Source organism: Electrona antarctica, assembly GCF_951216825.1.
Source record: "Electrona antarctica genome assembly, chromosome: 10".
Taxonomy (NCBI): Eukaryota; Metazoa; Chordata; class Actinopteri; order Myctophiformes; family Myctophidae; genus Electrona; species Electrona antarctica.
In genome coordinates this window covers 20,632,357-20,654,037 of record NC_136791.1, presented here as the reverse complement: position 1 = coordinate 20,654,037, position 21,681 = coordinate 20,632,357, and the positions used below count along the sequence as shown (strand labels likewise).

The following is a 21,681-nucleotide window of genomic DNA, read 5'->3' as shown; positions in this document are numbered from 1 at the left end:
CAACAACCAGTCACTCATCATGTTGTCACAGATGGGAGGGAAGTCATTATGGATGATCACTTCTCTTTTTCATCCTCACTGCCCATGCACGCTTGCACGCACGCGCGCACGCACGCGCGCGCGCACGCACGCACGCACGCACGCACGCACGCACGCACGCACGCACGCACGCACGCACGCACGCACGCACACACACACACACACACACACACGCACGCACACACACACGGAGAGAGTGGTAATTTTCACTCATGCTATGACAGCAACTGCATTTAGAAGTCCTATACTCATCCGTAGGCCAGCACTTAAAGGCCCCCTCCAGTAAACAATTTAAAACAACAACAACAACAACAATCAAGCGGTAACAATCAATCCATCGAGTTTATTAAGTTTAACTTATTTAAAATGCACTAAACAAAGAATATGGGGGGGGAGGGGGGGCTCCAAACAAGCCCAATTGAACCAAGATACATTAGCCCCCCCCTCTAAATAGCCAGCACCCCCATAGCACCCCCAGTCACAATTTTCTGGAGCCGTTGCTGCTAGGTACAGACTGAACACATGTGCCTTATAGATCAAAGGCCGCCACAGACAGACCCCGCTCCCAAGGGAAGACAGACTATGCAACCACTGCACACAAAATGTGGTGGAAACAGAGCTACACTTTATAACCACCTGCCCACTATACCAACCAAGACACCAGAGACATACACCCAAAGTAAGTTTGAAAACAACGACAAAAAATACAATTGAAGAAATGCAACACATGGCAGCAAGATTTGTGAACTGATAAAAGGTTCAACCACTCTAAGGCAAAGTAATACGTTTGTTTTCTGATGCCAATAAAGCTCTTTGAATTGAATTGATCATTGCAGGACTATAGTTTGGAGGCTAGAATCCTCACACTAATTTAACGCCATAATTCAATTCAAGGCAAGCCTGTCTTTATATATATACTGTATATTATTATTATTATTATTATTATTATTATTACTAGCCTTACAATTATTATTATTTATTATTATTATTATTATGCATTTGATCTGTACTGTATATTAACATATTAACTGTAACTCATGCTGTGCCGTATGGTGGGTGTTTTCAGCTTCAGAAATAGTGTAGGAGTGAGGTCATTACGATGAGCCCTTTTTGGAAAGTACTGTGGCATGATAATCCTAACTTTTTTTTCCCTGCTGCTAAACTTTGACAAGTGCTAAGAATAAAAATGATGACCGTGTAGTTTTGCACGCCCCCATACACACTCACTCTGTGAGAGTCTCAGAAGCACGGCGGTGCTCTATGTTCTTGTGACAGGCATTTTACTGAGATAAAATGTTCTCTGTAAATGTGGAAAAGACACGGACACAGGATTGAATCACAGCAGATGTGAAGGAACCGCAAGGATAAACAAAAGGAGGAAAGGAAAGATTCATCACTTTCTTGGCCCAACAATATTCTAGTTTGCTGATTTGTCAGCAGGTAACCAGAAGTTTGATGGAATGCATTGAATGAAGTCAATCAGAGCTGGGTAACAAGCTTATGAATAAACACTAACTTCAAATGATTGCTGAGCTTTGTCCGGCACAGGAAAATAAAAGAAGACATATTCCACTTTGTTGTCTGGTGTCTTAATTGTTTTTCAATGTGCACACTATAGGCTATAAAATCATCAAGCTATCTAAACAGGACCACAAGTTGTCAGAGTGAATATTGCCCAGTCAGAAATAGTGTGCATATAGACAAACAATAGATCAGAATACAACGTCATTCATCTTCTTTTATTTTCCTGAACTGATACAAATATTGTTGATTCATAAGCTGTAGGCTATTCTGCAATGCATTCCATCATTGAACTTCCGGCTCCAGTTTGCATCCCAGTGCAATCTATAGTGCTTACTACAGAACGCCTGTCTCCTCCTTCTTTAAATAGTCCTTGGGAGGAACCAGGAACCTGCATAAGAACTGCATTTTTGAGTGGTGCAGCCACTCCAATGCACAGCAATGTGTGTCCCGGGCTGGCTGGGACTGTCTCCTGGCTGGCTGGATCTGTCTCTGTGTCTGTCCGTCTGACTTAGTGTTATAGGTTATAGCATTTGTTCACCACCAAGTGTCACTGTTGCGCAGCCTAAAGCCCTAACCACACCAAAGGGTCAAGACGGTTTTAGGTTTTAGCGTTGTCCCTGTGGTGTGATATGTCTTGTTGCACGTTGACCCACATTGACCCTAGTGATTCAATGCCTCAAACCACACCAAAGGGTCGAGACGGTTTTAACGTTAACTCCTTTTAACCGTTTGGACACAAGGAGTTGCATGGTGACCCTTTGGTGTGGTTAGGGCTTAACACACACACACACACACACACACACACACACACACACACACACACACACACACACACACACACACACACACACACACACACACACACACACACACACACACACACACACCAGGCTTGTACAGTACAGTACAGTACAGTACAGTACAGTACAGTACAGTACAGTACAGTACAGTACAGTACAGTACAGTACAGTACAGTACAGTACAGTACAGTACAGTACCACTCACTTACTTCAGACGGTTCTGATTTAAAAATAAAAGAGACAGTTTGTTTGTTGCCATTGGGAAGACATTTGCCCTCTGCCATTCACCATCAATGGAAGAGTCTGAACAGGAGAGTACGTGCTCTGCTGAATGCAAATGCTTGTTGTGTTCAAAACTCAATCACCTGCAGGGAAGTAGCTCATAACATATCTACGGTGGATTTTTATGAAACAAACACGATATAAAGAAAGCTTTTCATACAGATGCAATGTTGGTGAGTTTAACATGGTTTACAATCAGATAGGACTTTTCTGTTTGGATGTATGGGCTGTCAATGGGAAGATGGCCACGGTGTCGTCGGTGTACATATGGTCATTTCTGATTCTCTACGAGGCTGTGCATCAGTGAGGAACCACTGATGGAGGATAGTGGATATATGTGTCAATGTCAAACATTTTAACAAAGGAATAGGTGTTGGACAAACGTCAAACGATGATCAAACAGTACCAATAAAAATAGCCTAAACTCTCTAAACTGTTCTCAATGTTTCAATCTTACTCAATCTTATTCATCGGGAATTCAAATTGAAAAGCTTACATTTGGGTATAAGATCTAGATCAAAATGCTAAGGATAGGGTTAGTGGATCGAGTTGAGAACCAGTGTGCAGATTAAATCTTTTATGTCAAACATGAATTTGCCTTAATTGTTTCTCGCTGTGGGAGGCGGTAGGGATGTTTACTGAAGCAGATCTTGCTTTTCTTGGGCATAACAAGCAAGACATTTTCAAAGCTACAAACTATGTGCTGCAACTAGTTTTGAAATATGAAACCTACTAATTAGTAATACAAATGACTAATTACCACATGGTCTCTGATTATAGGATTCAAAGAAGCCCCTATTTTGACATTTCAGTCAGTTTTAAATGTTCCACTCCAGTGTGTCTTCTCTACTTTTCTGTCTGGCGTTTTAACCAAGCTTATTATTTCAAACATGATGTTACAAAAAAGTAGCAGACACTCTAACATTCTAATAGGATCATATAGGATTTCGAAAATCCTAGGATTTTCCAAAGTTCCAATGGAATTCTATGATTCTATTGAATTTAGCTGGGGACCCCCCCAGCGCTAAACCAGTGCTAAACATGGACATCATCTAAAGTTTTCATACAATAGGCCTACACGCATACAAATCAAATTCCAAATAATTAATTAGTATGTGGTAAACAAGACCTACTTCCTCCGGCGGAGGTCTAATAATGCGTACTGATACACAGACAGTAGGCCTACTGAGACAACGGTGTGACCAGAGAACTCCCGAGAACTCCCCTGATCAGGTGGCGCACTTTTCATTTTGTCCTGATTGAGTCAAATGACTAACAGCTGTCATTTGTGAACACCGTCGCCAACTAGCCTGTAAGTTTAGCATTTTCAGCGTCGTCAAGAGGTGGGTTTCTCTACCTGTCTTCCTATATTTACTGTAACATCTTACAGTTGATAACAGTAGGCAGCCATAATATTCATCTTTTGTTTTTATTATTTTAAGGTTTTTGCAAGATGTCAGCCCCCAAGTAAGGCGTGAATGACTGGTGAGTTAGTTATGTTTACTAAATCCAATTTAATAATTAGGCTTGTGTGACTTGTGTGTGCGTGCGCGCGCAACTCTCAAACTCACAACTGACCAATACAAATAAGGTTCTGTTCAGAATGTATTGTCTCCCAGCTTTCCACAAAATGAAGAAGAGCTTTTACATCATTTGGATGTATTTTGGTAGCATTATTTAGTGAGTGTGCAGACTTTATATTTTCCTGTCTTTCACAAGTTCATGACTAACCACTTGAAAAGAAGAACTCACTAGAATGACAACACACAGACATGACCACTGGGGGGGTCATGTCTGCCTCTCTCTCTCTCTCTCTCTCTCTCTCTCTCTCTCTCTCTCTCTCTCTCTCTCTCTCTCTCTCTCTCTCTCTCTCTCTCACACACACACACACACACACACACTGACACACACAGTGTGAGTGTTGTCTCCTTTCTCTCTGCTGCATAAACTGTGCTGACATGATGCACAGAAAGATCCTGCTGAAAGTGTACAAATTGACCACTGTTCGTTTTGATTTTTTGTGTGCAAAAATGTGCCTCCTGGTGGTGCTATAGGGCAATGTTGGCATTGTTCCTGTATGTGTTAATTTATCCATGTAACTCTGAGGAAAAATTATTTATACACTCTGTTAAATCAACAGTACACTGACTCAGTGTACTGTTGATTTAACAGAGTGTACACTGAGGACACTTGTACAACTCTTTACAAGTACAGCAGCCTACCAAGTCTTCATTGAGCCCATCCTTAGTTAACAGATCCAATCTGGATTTGTTCGTCACTCACTGCAAGCCGTTAACCACATGAATAGTGTTCCTATATGGTGGTGAACATTTGTCGAAAATAGCAGATCTACAAGCTCACAAGGGGTCACGCTGTGACGAGATTTGGTGTTGAAAACGTTCACTGTGAAAGAATATATAGGCCTATTCAAAGATTTGCACCACATTTTCATGATTTCTCTAAAATAGCAGATCTACAAGCTTGTAGCGTGGCACTTGAGCTTGTAGATCTGCTATTTTTCAACAAAGTTTAAAATAATGGTTAAAGTGGTTAAAAGCTATGAGGTGACACAGATTTATGCGTCCTCAGGTCTAAATGGGTTAAGTGATACTATATGGTACAGTAAAAAAAATACATAAAATAGAAATAAACAGTAAGTTACTTACGGCTGGTGGCCAAATCTGTAGTTAATGTCACGCTCAGACAGGTTCTATAGGATGATAAACACAAAGCACAGAAATCAACAGTGGTGTCAGCTCTGTCAGATCATGTGATAATAGAATCTATAATACAATGACATCAGATCTAAAACACAACATAACATAATAACTTTCATAATTTGGAAATTGGATATTTATGGCAATGCTGTATCGCAAAGCAGACCTCTGCTGCACTGCATCACCTCTTACCTAAACACTAGATGGCACCATGTTACAAAGGACATTTTCAAGAGACATTTAACAGAAGTCACAAAATAAAAGCTGACTAGTAAAAATACATTTCTATTTAAAGTTGCAACCTGGAACCTATTTTTTTAATAAAATGTTACTTTAACCTGCAGCTGTTGGAGGTGCGTTCCCTACTCTTCAATTGAGAAATGTAGACCCTGGTCTTCTTGAGTACTAGGACACATACTGGTTGAAAAATAGTACTGCAAAATACAATATCTCCTACCTACAGACAGTACATGTTTTCAGGCCACTGTAGGCCTAATTGTTTGCTGAAGTCAAACAGTTTATTTGTGCACCTGCACAAAAGCATTCTGAGTGTTAAAATGTAATTATCGGAGTGCACAATATGTATAGGCTACACTCAGGTTTATGATTGTTGTGTAATCACCTGCAAGTAGATTGTTGCTCAATACTTTACTGAGAAACACAATATAAACATTTTCAAGAAGTTAATGCGAAAACGTAAGTTACGAGTGCCTTCTTTACAACCAGAGTAAATATCACTGGAGGTTTAACACTAACAGTCTAGCCATTGGCTGTAACCATAACCTTGATTGATTAAAGTCTTGACAAACCCTTTTAGCAATTCTGACTGAATTACTAGCTGCCAAATTGTGGCGCCCACTATAGTGCTTATCACAGCTTACCCACAGTACCAACTCACACGTAGACTGATAAAGGTAAAAATATAGTCCTACATGATTAAGTACTGAAGCCTTTGTTGCAACCCTAATTAGGATTGTCTATATTTTGGTAATTTATTTTTAAATCTATATTTATGTAGCAATTCATAGTTTCCTAGAACTTCTTTTTAATCTGTCCTTTACCTTACAATTTGTGATACATTTTTCATCTTGCAATAGAGGAGGCAGTTGTGATTTGTAAATGAATGAAACAATTATTACCATAAAATATGCAACAAATCCCACTAAATTATGTATTTCTCTCTTCATTCATAATTCATGGATTCATTCCAGGTCCTTCCGAAGCCCTTCCTCTCTCCTGCTTTTTGTTATAAGATAATGAACATGCTCAATAAGAAGCCAAAAGGTAGGCCTATCTTATTTTCAAGATTTGTTTGCAAAACGTTACTTGCACACAGTGACTTATTGGACATGGACATAACATGGATTGCTAATTTAGATCGGCATAATATGAATAATAAATGCATTGATTTGTTTATAGATTTCCTGTTCATCAAAAGTGCATAATTTCAAAGTTACCGTTATATCACACAGCAATAGCTTACTACGGAAGTCAATGGTTTTGTTGCAGTCCTGACCAAATTGTGGTTTCTCATTTTAGTTTCAGCTGCAGGAATATACAGTAATCTTCAAACTTACAATGAGTGAGCCGGTGGGCTCATTTAGTTTTGAGGATCAAACCTTTCCCCTTTTGGTTAGGGACAATTTCTCTTACAAGCAGATCACTCAGCTGAAGATAAGAATCTTTTTAACAAAAGAAGGATATAGGCTAGTTCCACCCATAAGCCTGCTGCATGACGAAGCCCTTTAAGCAAGGATGTGATTGTGATTTAATCATTTACAAATCACTGAGTGGGATCAATTGAGATAAAAGCCTTTACCTCCTTCAAAGAAATGAACCCGTGCATGCCCGCACAGTTACACTCTTGATCTTGTCACTGGCTTATGGTAGAAAGAAAGTGTCTGTTTGAAATCAGACTTAGCCTTTTGACTTTGAATAAAATATCAAGTAGTTCACCCCAGTGCCTTCCCAGCCACTGCTCTGTTTTCAATTATTTATGGGGAGCGTCTGGGGCTGTTTGAATGAGACACAACAGCACTGTGCCCTGTTTCAGTACAGTTTTCAATGCCAGTAGCCTCCGCTTTTGTGATGAAACTCCGACATAAAACAGAAACTTTCACTGTGGTTTCAGTTTCCATTACTTTTTATATAAGCTCAGTTAATCTTCTATGAACTTGAACTTGTAGTTCCAGTGGCGTAATTAGGCTTTATCAGCCATGGGTTCTTTGAATGAAAGGGGCCCTGTACACGCACGCACGCGAGTGTAGCGAGTGTGCGCGGAAATCGGTTATTTGTCGGGTAATTGAACCATTTGGGACGGTTCTGGCACTGTTCTATAGTTACTTTGGCCAAATATTTACCTACTACAAGCTCATCAGTAGCATCACATGTTCTGCAGTGCAGAATGTGAAATAACTTTCATATCAGCAATTACTCACCCAGTGCTGAAATGGAGGATGTAAGAACACACTTTTGTTGGTTACAGAGCAGGGTAAATATGAAGTTTTGCCCCAAAGTCTTGTGTATATTATATATATATGTCCAGGCTGGTGGTGTGGTGTTATGTTTTACGCACGGTACGGGTTTGAGGCAGTTTGAGGGGGCTCCCGACGGCCGGCCGGCCATCACTTCCTTCTCCCATTGACAAAACCCACCAACCCTATACAAATTACGCCTCTGTGTAGTTCCAATCCGAAATCGGGGCCCCGATCGTGCTCACTTGGCTTGCCACATGTCTCTCAAACTGTCAAGTTGCTGAGTTATCCACTACTAGACGGCTCAATCAGGTCTCAGTATGAATTACCCATGGGATTTCCACTAGATACTCCCACTAGATTCTCCAACAACTCTCGGGATAGATTACCCATCAGATGTCCACTAGAACTAGATGCTCAAACTACTCTCAGCATAGAGAGCCCATTGGATATCCACTAGAATAGATGCTCAAATAACTCTCATCAGTCACATACGACTGGCAAAGACTCGGTATAGTAACCTAGCAACACCATTAAGAGTGTGTGGTTGTTGTGAGGCCGTGTGTGTGTGTGGTTTTAAGACTAGAGTGTGATCAAAAGCACCACTGGAAATTAATGACCACTTTGAATGACACTCATGTGATGCTTTAATTCGGAGCATATACTGTAAGAGGCTGGTAGATTAAATTAAAAGTGGTTGGTTTGAGATTGCCAGACTGCCAAACCCCTACTGTTGGTCTTGAGGAGAGTGTAGACAACAACAATGTGTCTCCTTTGATGCTGCTACTTTCCACCTGACATTGAAGAGTTTCACCGCCGACCAACCTCTAGCAGTTGAAGGTTTCCGATGTTGTTTGTTAGAGCGCCCAGCCAAGTCAGTGGCACCTTGGAATAATTTAACCCATGGCGGTGGGCAGGTACTTGCGCCACCTGGATACAATGTTGTGGCATGCCTGACTAATATAATATATATTTTATACATGGAGCTTCATGGATTTCATATGGAAGTAGTATTAACAGTTTAGCAGCAAGAAATGGAACTGACAGATACCTTAGATACTATCACAGTATCAGTTTCCACTTTCCAGTTCATAGATCAACTCCACATAGAATCACCCACGGTGGTAACTTCAACAGCTCTTTTGTTCAAAGTGTGATATGAAACATGTCTATGTACTGTACATCAATCTAGACTGCACTGTGCGCTATCATAGAAGTATGTAAAATCTGACTTTAGGGCAGTATCGTTGCTGTCGGGAGGAAACCTCATAACTCCATTTTTGAGGTTTTTGATTTTGCATAAATCAGTGCTATTGAACACCCTTTACGTCTGTGTTGTTTTGAAAAGATTTAACCAATGGAAAGTAGTAAAACGTGCTTTGGACAAAACCTCTTAACTCCATTGGACCCTCAAAATGTCTGCTAAAGCAACTAACTCCACCACCGCTCCCCCTCGCATGGAAGTAATTGACAATATATAAAGTTACAACACCAACTTTGATGAGTATTGCTTTGTTTTAAAAAATATATGGTTTTCTTAATTTCCTGAAAAATGTATATTTTTCATTTCCTGAAAATTGAACATTTTGGAGTTATGAGGTTTCCTCCCGACAGCAGAGATATGATCTTGAGCCCTGGAGATTCTGTCTGAACGTTTTGTTACGTTCTCCCACAGGTTGTGCACAGTTCAGGTCCACTGGGTTTACGTTTGCATGAACGTAAACCCTGTACTTTGTTGACCGGATTACCATGGGCTTGATCTATACTATAGGGCAGGCTGATTTAGTTTTTGCTCTACACCAACGATACAGGCTCGCAGCAACGTGCAATGTGTAGTCCTGTGACACATTGTGAGCTTATTATAAATCGGCTCTTTTCACGCAACGTAAGCCCCAGAATAGGGATGCTAGGGTTCAAGTGTTCAACATGCTCCCCTCTCAAAACTATTTTTTACTGTGCACACTGTGCATGTTTTGTATGAAGAGAAAGTTTCTCTTTAGTAGGTCTATCGACTAGACTGCAGTTGTAGCTTAGAATACAAGAACGCTTGTCCCAAACCACGCTTGCCCCGGGTCGAATCGTGGCAGCCTAAATCATCCTTTATATGTTCAATTTACAGAAACATTGAAATATATTATTTGATGTTTCCCCCCCCCCCACTGTCTTTGGGGTAGGCTTATTTTTGTCACCCAGACAGATCTGTCTTATGATGTTGTTTTATGCAGAGAATTCCGACTCTCTCTCTCTCTCTCTTTGTCTTGAAAACAAAACACCACAGTGAATATGTAGTGATTCTAACTCAATCATGTTGACATATGGCCGCAGACAGCTGGAGCAGAATCTAATATATTATCCATCATAGGTTTATTCACAAACACAATAAATGTTTATGAATTCAACTTGCTGGTACAGCTACTGACAATGAAACATGAGCTTAACCTCACTGGAGCTGACATACAGGCCTAGTGCAAAGGGTTAGTATAGCTACAAGACAAAGGCAGCACGCTATGCTAATCGAGATCCCACAGCATCAGTGGCTTTTAGTGAATAAAGAATATATATTGTCCAATATTCGGTAGAATATTTTGTAAGGGTTAGTTCAGATTTTTGGACTTAAAGCTATAGGAAATGTGTTCCATTAATATAGTGGTTGTAAATGTATTAATTGATTGCCTGAGTCCTGTGGAAGTTGTGCTAAAATGGTACAAATACGTTCAACAACCCAAATGATGGGTGGATTCATTCATTTTGAATGAGTGACCCCCACCAAATGACCGGAACTACTTAATATTCACCAAAACAAGACCAGAACTTCCACCACGGGACTCAGGCAATCAATCAATACCTTTGCAACCACTATATTAATGGAAAGTATTTCCTACAACTCCTACAACGTCCACAAATCTGACCTAACCCTTTAATAGAATATACAACTAAGGTGGTTGTATTTGGTCTCCTTGCTCTTCTATTAAGAGACTTTATGTCGATCTGAATGCCAAAATTAAATTTCTCCCCGGTGCAAGGCAGGCTTTATTAGATCAGTGGTAAAAAATGTCTCCTGCACACCAGGGTTCAAATCCGGGGTATTAAAAAGAGGAAAGTTACACAGTGCAGCCTTAAGCAATCACTGAGCATAAATTCCCATAAAGATGCACAACTGTGGTAGCTAATGAAACATACCGTATTGTTTGCCCAATATCATGATCATGAAGGGACACCCATTGACACCTGACTTTATAGTGAAAGATCCCTAGCATCGTGAAAGTACACTATCTGGACAGAGTTTCTGTGTTAGAGATGTTCTTCTTTTAAAAGCATTTTTTTGAAAGATTTGTATCCATATCAAAGCAAGCAAGTGTATGTTGTGATTGTGAAGCTATGGTGATGTATCCTTGCTCAGTGTGAACATGGCAGTAACTGAGTTCCTGGGTTCCATGATCCATATACGTAGCTATGGGATAGATCAATACTCTTGTCTATGTTGTTGTTCTGTTTAGGTCTACCCTGGTAACTCACACTTCAAAGCCGATCCTTTGAAACATTAATGTCTTCGATTGATTTGGACCCCAATCTCAACTGCCGAATATTTTTGGGGAAAACCACTGAAATCAGCCAGGCAGACATGGAGGGCTGAATTGGAAATTCATGTAGAGCCTTTCAAAACGGCTTGAACTTACAAAGTATTGCTTTGAAATGCCACATAAATGGCATCCATAGAAAAGCCATTGAATAGGGAATAGAAAAGAAGGCTTGCTCACAGCAAGCCTTCAACTTGGATGTTGTAAGTCAGTACAAGGCAACATACTGATATAATGAGTGAATGTTTTTATAGCAACCCCATACTGTATAATGGTAACATACTGTATAATTGTCAGAATATTATTGTCAGAATAATGTAAAATCTGGGAATATCTTTTTTACCAAGAAATGTCTTCACCAATGTGTTTGTAAAGGTGTCTAATAACATATCCCACATTGGTTTCTATTCAGCCACCCTAGGGGAATTGTTACAGCTGCTGAAAGTTGGGGTACCATACAGCCATTATAAGGCAAAATGTTATAATTTTCATTATGCTTTACGTAGCATGTGGCGTGTCAAACTAGGGGGTTTTCATGATTCCAAGCATTTGTTTTGCACAAAAAACAATCCTTGGGCTAAAAACAGCCATAGCCGTCATCACAAATGTGATGAGGTCAGCACATTTGTGATACAAGTGGATATGGCCAAATAGTTTGACACGTCACTTGCTACTTAAAGTATTATGACATTTAGAACATTTTGCCTTATATTGGCTGTTAATGGTACCCCAACTTTCAGCAGCTGTCAAAAATTCCCCTAGGAATTAGATAGAAATCAATGTGGGATATGTTAGTAGACACCTTTACAAATAGTGAAGAAAATTGGTAAGAAATGTATTCCCAGATGTTATTAATATCCCCTGACTATAAGGACTTTCTTGCTAATTATATTCCATATAGAGCAAAATATACCTCTACGTCTTCCCAAGATCTATCTCTCACCTACAGTATATTTCCGCCTATACATAAAGGAAACATATTTTATAGGTGACCGTGAAAGGGGATACATGCTTTCCCCTATTCCCGATTCATGCTGTTTTCGGACTCACAAATAAAGATGGGGGAAAACCGCTTCAAACTGGGATAAGCCCACCTTTGTGACCTTGTTTTAAAAAAAGGTGTATAAATAAAATCGTACTTACTTACCCCTGGATGCGTCATGTCACAGCAATTTCACAGAGAGAGCAGGTACGTGGTCCTACAGCTAGTTTTGCTGTGTTAGTTGTGTGTGAAGTGTATGAGACTATGAGTAACTGTAAAGCGGTCAAGCGTGAGAATACAGGCATTCTCTAAGCAGAAGTCACTTATTGTTACACTCACTTCCACTTTTAGCAGAACTGGTTACACAATATTAGTGGGTTTGGGAAGTGACAAGGTTGCACATCTTCATATCCTAAACACTCACACAACTTTGGGATTTATTGTCTCCAGTCTCCACCAGCCGAAGGCATGGGGAGAGTATGTTTTGCACTGTTTTGTCCGTCCGTCCGTCCGTCTGTACAGCTAATCTCCGGCACCGTTAACCTGGTCGATGCCAATGATGACCCTCTGCCCCAAATTGTCCAGAACGGCCTGTTATAGTGCCACCAGGAAGCCGACTTTTGTAAAACAGTTCTTTTGATATTACTCCTCCAGATTCTGTCCAAAAATCCTGCAAATCGTTACACAGTATCTTTATAGTCATGATCTGATATTTCATATTCCATCCGAATTGGCTAACATTGGCTTTCAAAGTTTGCAGGATTGGCCCTTTTTGAACAAAATACCTCAAATCATGAACGCAGCGTGCAATTTATGTGAAATCTTTCGCGCACTTTTCTATAGGCTGAGGAATATATCCCACCCTTTTCACATATGCCTGTTATAGCGCCAACAACAGGTGGATATTTGCAAAACACATTTTTTGGAACAAAATGCCTCAAATCATCCAATTGCCATCAAAGGCGTAAGAAGAAATGGCACCCTTTTCACATTTGACCACTTTTCAACCTATCTTCATATAATTGGTCCTGCAATGTTCATGATAAAATACCACATTCTTTTCCTACACGGTCTGTGTCTCATAGGAGGGCTGTGGGCAGTTCAGAAACCCATCCACCAGTGAGGTCATCGTTAGGCAGATTTCTTTTTTAATATATTTTTATTATCGTGAGAACGATGGCTTCCATTATCGCATTGCAACTTTTCAGGAATAGAAAGCCTGCGGTTTCTATGAGCTTGGATTCCCCATCGATGATGTCACTGGTGGACGGGTTTCTGAACTGACCACAGCCCTCCTACACAGACCGAGTAGAAGAAAAGTGGCATTTTATCATGAACATTAGTGAGGACCAATTATATCAAGGTAGGTTGAAAAGTGGGGAAGTGGTCCTTTAACACGTGTGTGGGGGCCAGGGAAGAGGGCAAAAAAAGAGAACAACTTTAATAGGAAAAACAAAAGACTATAATGATAAGCAAAAAAGATAAGAATTAAGTCGACTGAGAAAGGCGATTCTGTTTCAGGGCGGTTTTGAACGAATGGGCTTTGAACAGCTAAAGACTTTAGTTATGGTGAGCTGCCATACAAATTCATTATTTATTTTGTAATTTCACTAGAGGATGATAATGTTCTTTAGCTGTAATATTATATGGTATGTATGTGTGTAATTGTACATGCATCTGACTGGGACTATATTTTTGGATGATTGATAAAGTAGTAATAGGTCATAGATATTGGACACCTATATTGCTGTAATGCAGTACAGTTAATGTAATGTAAGCAAGCTTAGTCATTAATGTTTGGAAATAAACAAGGAAGGAAGTGAGGACATCTACTGTACTGTCATCTCTCACGTCTATTAAAAAAACAGGCAATCTTTCACACTGGTTGCTCAAATCGTGCCCACACTTAGCCAGCCTTTGTGTCTGGGGTTTCGCAGGAAATTTAGATTACAAATTACCAGACAAACCAAGTCCTACACAATACAGTGGCAATTTAACTACATGTGACAGTGTAAATACTGATCTGTTTGTCTGATTATTCTTAATTAATGGGCCCATTTTACACATTCAGAGTTTACACTTATTGGTTATACTGTACTCAAACAGCATAGAGTTGTTCCATTCGATAATGTACTATTACCATATGAACAAAGGTCATGATGTCAAACATGTACAGTATGATGCAGCAAGACATATATATGATGTTACATTAGCATTTCTAGGAATTACATTTTGGGCAGGCAAGATGTGTCGTCGTCTGGTGTCTTTTTTGTCTTCGTGTTTTCAAATGGATTTGGCCAGGTGCTTATGACGGAGTATTCCGCCATATAAAATCCAACCGTCTACTGCTTCTGACGGAATTCTCCGCCATATAAGCTTTTTTTAAAAGATGGAGTGTCGTGATTTTTGTACTTTTTTCTGTTTTGTATGTGTCTATGGAGACTGGAGTTAACATTACTCTAATGCATTGATTCCCAATCTTTTTTATACTGAAGTACCACCTCGGAACATATTTGGCTCTCCAAGTACCTCCATAATAATTTATGTTAAAATACAGGAGCGTATATACATGCCCTTTTTGTTCCATCCCTAAGCCAATAATGCTGCTGCTCTGACAAAACTGTCTAATCACTATACACGATATTTCTAATGTGATTAATCCGTTCTCAAATCTGCTATTAACGGCTAGGTGTGCTGTCATGCTCATTTCAGCATGGCTGGATAGCCTATTTCAAACAAACTGCTTGGTCAGAAAAATCTGTATAGTAATGTAAATATTTCATTCCACTTTTGTCTTTTCTCTCCTTTTTTGGGCGACTCCTCTGTGCATCACCAGAGGGGGGCTCAAGTACCACCAGTAGTACTAGTACCAGTGGTTGGGAACCTCTGCTCGAATAGACGCAGGTGTGGTTTGAATATTCAAATATGTCTTCCCTGTGTATTTTTGGTTTCTTCCTGAAAGCTGAAAGCCTTTGAGTCAAAATGCCCAATGGAAATACAACACCTAGTATCATCACAAAATCATCCCCCCCTCCACCATTATCATACAACAGCTGTGAGCGAGGTTTAAGTTCAGGATGGTGCTAAGATGAAAACCAGGTACACTTAATGAACTGGTGGGTGTGGCCACATACAAACATAATTTTAACACTTTCTGTACACTTTTAGAAAAAGGAAAAAAAAAGTATAATCATCATAGTACCTGATGTTTTATGGGTGAAAAAAAATGGCACTCCATCTTTAATATGATATTATGCTGAATACATAGCAGTTTCCTTAAAGACACCCCAGAATCCACAGAATATTGAACATAGCAAGTAGCACACACTTCTTTCTTGTACAGGATTGATAATGAGCGTCAAAGATTCACCTTGAGGCTGTTGGTTTACAAGAGCAGGCCTTTGATGCTGTGAGACTATCGATTCCAAAATATTTACCGGAGTGGTGTTATCTCTCCCACAGCCCCCTCACATGATTTATTGGCAGTACCTGTAATGTTATATCCACTAAGTCACAGCTTTATCTTGACATTAAGAGCTCCAGTTTGCCAAGCGTGATGTTAAATAAATGTGACTCACGTACAAACCATACATAAGGGGACAGACACTATCATCCAAGAAAGTATTACTGTATCAGAGAATATTTATTTTACACGCCGCTACTGTCTAATCTTTTCAAAGTGTTCTCTAAAAACCCAGGGACCAAAAAACTGAAAACCCCCCAAAATGAACGAGAAAATGGTGCTTCTGACTTTCTGATAACAGACTACATACTACTAGTGGTGTGCACAGATAGACACTAGGGGGTGCTTTTGGGGGAAAAAAACTAATGTTTTTTTTGTACAGTGTGTACACTGTACACTACAGTATGTGGACCATGGTGACATTGATCAATTCTTGATAAAAAGCTTCTAATATATTATTTAGGCCCCAAAATCTATAAATCTCACACCATTAAGGCAACCGGCCGGTTCCACACTGTACTGCACAAGACGCCCTTTTTTCACTTGAGCACCTGCCCCTCTAAATGTCTGTGCACGCCACTGCATACTACTACTTACCTGCTGAAGCTTCGCTTTCTCAGCATCTCACCTCATCTCATAGGTTACACATTGTGAACCTATACAATTTAGGCATTTAGCAGACGCTCTTAATCCAGAGCGACTTACATTAAGCAATAACAAAAGCATGGCATACATCAGATATATAAAAAGTAGTTATTATGAATCATGCGTCAACTAAGAACAATGGAGTATCTATGTAAACTATACATACTATACTATATAATATATTATACATGTGTACTATAAAGTGCTATGACTACATAAAGTGCAATTCTAGAGTTGTCTACGTAACAAGCTATAAGTCTGTTTAAAATACTATCTAAATCTACATAATGTGCTATCTAAGGGGCTAGGCTAGGGCAAGTGCTACGGGCCATGGTGGAGTCTGAAGAGGTGGGTTTTCACACTACGGCTTAAGACAGACTATACGACGGCAGACTATACGACGGCATGCTCAAAATAGGGCCAGGTTGAAAGTGCACGAGGAATTAGGTTTTATTGTGCTGCTGTGATTTCTGCTGGCTGAATGGAAGCCAGTTTGGACCAGGGCCAACACAGTACACTGTCTGTACAGCAGAGTGATTGTGGGGAAAATAGGGAAACAATTAGTCAGAGACTGCCCTGTGACACCTGTTAACCCTCCAAACATCCTACTAATGTGATGATCTACAGTGGAGGTGTGTATGATATACTGCATTCTGTCAAGGCTACACGAGCTCATTTATGAAACGATCTGGACACGGAATTTGGTTATTAATGCATGTATAGTGAACTTTATATGAATCTATTCTAAATCAAACTAATCCATCCTGCTTGGTTCACTGAAGGAGTGAGCTAGCCTATTACAGATAAGTACACACTGTATTGACTAAATCCTTTTTGTTGCTTTGTATAACACAAATATATAAGTATAACTTAAGGCATACAAGCCAAATGTGTTTTTTACGTTTGTTATAATTGATATTTAACCCTTAGAAGATGAAAGACGCCAATTGGCGTCTTCATCAGAATTCCGTAAATGATCAATGACGCCAATTGGCGTCTTCAGCTTTTCTTATTAATCTAACCATATTAACATCCTCCGGAGCGCTGTTTAAACTCCTGAGCTTATATTCCAACTACATTACCCATAAAACCCGTGTCACGTGACACACCTGCATCCTTTGCTATAAAACCTGGCCACCCCCCCGGGATCTGCGTGGGGAAGACAGTTTTGGAGTAGTCTATGGTGCGTGTCGAAAGTGAGTGAGTAGTATTGATTGATTGAGCGAGTTTTATAGCAGTAGTAGTAGTAGTAGTAATAGTAGTAGTAGTAGTAGTAATATTAGTATTTAGTTGTAGTAATTTAGGTTTATATTTAGTTTAGATTCTTTAGTTAGTAGTCTGTTGTCTGTCTGTCTTTGTCTGTCAAAAAAAACCCAAAAAAAACCCAAAAAAAAGTGTCCGCGTCTTGCCGTCTTATCTGTGTATAGTATAGCTTTAGATCGTTAGTTTAGTGTGTTTATTTTTACCTGTTTAGTGTGTGTCTGTCTGTTGGTTGAGTGTTGGTTTGTCTGTACGTCTTGTTAGTTTATATAGTAGATTACGAGTGTAGTCGGTCAGTAGTCAGTGTCAGAGTGTAGTTCGACATGGCGCCAAAAAAACGCTCCAAGCGTCCATCTCCCCTTCCCTCTACCTCCACTGGTGGTGTGCGCCAAACAACCATGGAGGAACATCTCCGCATGGTCTTCGTCGGGAAGAAGGGCCGGCCCCGTAATCCTGATCCTCTTCCACCTCAGACCGACGAGGAGTTGTCTGGTAGCGACGGAGAGAAGCCAGGAGATGCGGTGGTGCCTCTTGTCCCCCCCGGGCCTGATGCTAAGCCCCTTGTCCCCGATGTCGAGCCTACTGTCGTCCCCGATGTGAAGCTCTTGTCCCCCGTCAAGAAGAAGAGCAGGCAAGCGGCTTCGCCCGGTCCCCAGCCCGGTGGCAGCGGGTTGCAGGATCGCGGCCTTCTCGCATCTACTAGCCCCAAGCCTGCGCCCAGTGTTAGCGGTCCCTCTCCCCGGCCTGGCTCGAGCGACGACACCGTGCTCCGCCGATCTACACGGGTTACGAGGTTTTCCAAGGGGTTTGTCGCCCCCCCCCCCCAATCTTCCTCCGAAGAGGACTTTGAGCCGTTTCGAGACAGCGATGGAGCCGAACCGTCCCCCGATGAGCTCGATGGTAAGAATCTTATTGTCTGAAACATTGTTACGAAAAATGCCAACACATTGTAGCCAACACACATCAAAGCAAAGTGTCCATCGTTGTATCCCCCCCCCCACTGCTACAGCGGTGGAGTCCTAAGCGAACCAATGGGGCTTTCAAATAGATCTGTATTGAGCTTGCATGATGATCAAATGAACGTATTGTACCGTGGTTTATATGCTATATATTATGAGAAATGTTCCATTACTTTTTTCCCCATCTATTCAGTATTGTTTTATCGTTTATTATGATCCCTGTTTTTTTGTATTACTTTTCCGCGCCGCTGGGGGAAGGGTGGTGTAATGCAGGCCGCAAAGCTAAGCTAATTCATTATACTACTAAATCTATATAATATTGCGCTTGCATGATAATCAAAATAGTGTATTGTACCGTGGCTTATAGGCAAAATCATATAAGATGATCGCTAGAAATAAATGATTTGGATGATGTAGCATGCACGATAAAACTATCATATAAAAAATGTATTTTGACGATGACGAAGGTTTTCAGGAGGAGGCCGCCATCATGCGGCATGGCCGCATGATGGCGGCACCTTCGTCAAACCTTCGTCATCGTCAAAATACATTTTTTATATGATAGTTTTATCGTGCATGCTACATCATCCAAATCATTTATTTCTAGCGATCATCTTATATGATTTTGCCTATAAGCCACGGTACAATACACTATTTTGATTATCATGCAAGCGCAATATTATATAGATTTAGTAGTATAATGAATTAGCTTAGCTTTGCGGCCTGCATTACACCACCCTTCCCCCAGCGGCGCGGAAAAGTAATACAAAAAAACAGGGATCATAATAAACGATAAAACAATACTGAATAGATGGGGAAAAAAGTAATGGAACATTTCTCATAATATATAGCATATAAACCACGGTACAATACGTTCATTTGATCATCATGCAAGCTCAATACAGATCTATTTGAAAGCCCCATTGGTTCGCTTAGGACTCCACCGCTGTAGCAGTGGGGGGGGGGATACAACGATGGACACTTTGCTTTGCTTTGATGTGTGTTGGCTACAATGTGTTGGCTGAAATGGATCAACACTGAATAGATGGATGTGTTGGCCACAATTCGTATGTGATTGGCTACATTTTTGTATGAAGGAATGTAATTGTAGCGTGCACTCCAGCTAAATGATTATTTATTTGTACATATTTAGAACCGGGTGATGAGGAGTGGCACGATGATGAAGATGAGGTGAACAGTGATGTGGATGGAGGTGAGTAACTAGAGAGCTAAATAACTTGTGGATGTGGCTAAAGTCTGTCTGCATTTGGCACTATGGAGAACGCTACACCATGCCTCTAATTGATTGAAATGGTTGTTGTTTTACAGATGATGAACAGCCCATCATCTCGACAGCTGCAGATGCTGCCCCTGTGCCCATGGAAGCAGGTATAAATACAATGCACAGAACAAAATCATGTATATCATTTTATAGTCTCATCACATGTTACAGCTCCACCAGATGTATTCTACATGAATAAAAACAATGTTTTTTATGCTAATAATTGTGTATTCCTGTAATTTAGGTGATGCCAACTCAACGGCTTCGCCAGGGTGGTCTGCTGGTGGGTGGGAGCCACAGGACATCCCGTTTACTGGAGAGCCGGGTGTTCACTGTGACCTCAGTGCAGAGAGTGATCCAGTGGACTTCTTTGAGCTGTTGCTGACCGATGAGCTGCTCCAGTATATTTGCGATGAGACCAACAGATATGCAGCGCAGTCCATCGCAATGGTGTGTATTGTGTATATTCCACATTGATGTTTTCCCAAATTGATGACTTTGTTGTAATTTCTGCAAATAAATCTAACTTATATATCTATCTATCTAGATCCAGGACCCACTCCCACACTCCACAGTGAAGAAATGGACGGATGTCTCTGTGATAGAGTTGAAGAACTTCTTCGGGCTCTTTTTCCTGACGGGCCTTGTGAGGAAGCCAACCCTTGTGTCATACTGGTCCCGGCGTAAGGCTAATGAGACACAGCAGTTCAGGCGCACCATGAGCCTGACCCGGTTTCTGCTGCTCAAGCGGTTCCTTCACTTCAGTGACCAGGAGACTCCAGACACAGCGGACCGCATGTACAAAGTCAGATATCTTGTGAACTATCTTCTGGCCCGGTTTCAGTCCATGTACACCCCAGAGAAGAACATATCCATCGACGAAGGTGTTATGCTATGGAAGGGAAGACTGGCTTGGAAGTGCTATAATCCGTTGAAGCCGGTAAAATGGGGGATTAAATCCTACTGCCTAGCCGATTCAGCGACGGGCTACCTCTGGAACATGAAGCCATATACCGGAGTAGGCTGTGGGCTGGACACGACCGTGATGGAGCTTCTCGGACCGTTGTCCAACAAAGGCTACCATTTGTACATGGACAATCTGTACAACTCAGTGAACAGGTGTATTATGCTACTGTCTTTGGGAACCCATGTATGTGGGACGATGAGGAAGAACAGGGGGGAACCACCGGAGATGAAGCGGCTTAGCAAACCAGGCGACATGAAGCTGGGCGAGACTCTGATGCGCCACAACAATGACGGGGTGATGCTGTTGGCTTGGCGGGACAAGAAGGTTGTCAAAATGTGCAGCACCATCCACCCACACACGATGGTCACAGTCACTGAGAGGCGTAAGAAAGCCAGAGTGACGCCAGGCGAGCCAGTCAGGGATAAAAAAATTAAGCCACATTGTGTCAACGAGTACAACAAGTACATGAATGGTGTGGACAAACTAGACCAACATATCTCCTACTATCCGTTTGCCCGTAAGTCCTACAAGTGGCCTGTGAAGTTTGTCTTTTACATGTTTCAGATGGTGATGTACAATGCGTTCGTGTTGCACAAACTCAAGCAGGGCAGGACAAAAACTCTCCTGGACTATATCATGTTGGTGGTGGAGAGGTGGACATCACTGAGACCAGGGAGGCCGGAGGAGGAGGAGGAGGAGGAGGAGGCGG

The 21,681-nt window shown here is 41.0% G+C and overlaps 1 protein-coding gene across 1 annotated transcript in view; it reads left to right on the top strand.

The window, feature by feature from the left end:
* The first annotated feature begins 3,860 nt into the window (after nt 1-3,860).
* The window catches only part of dntt (deoxynucleotidyltransferase, terminal), a 150,293-nt gene continuing 132,472 nt past the window's right edge, over nt 3,861-21,681 (top strand). The window contains exons 1-2 of the mRNA XM_079511983.1: nt 3,861-3,988; nt 4,088-4,130. The gene's annotated coding sequence lies outside the window, so the exon portion shown is untranslated. The remainder of the gene's footprint in view (nt 3,989-4,087; nt 4,131-21,681) is intronic.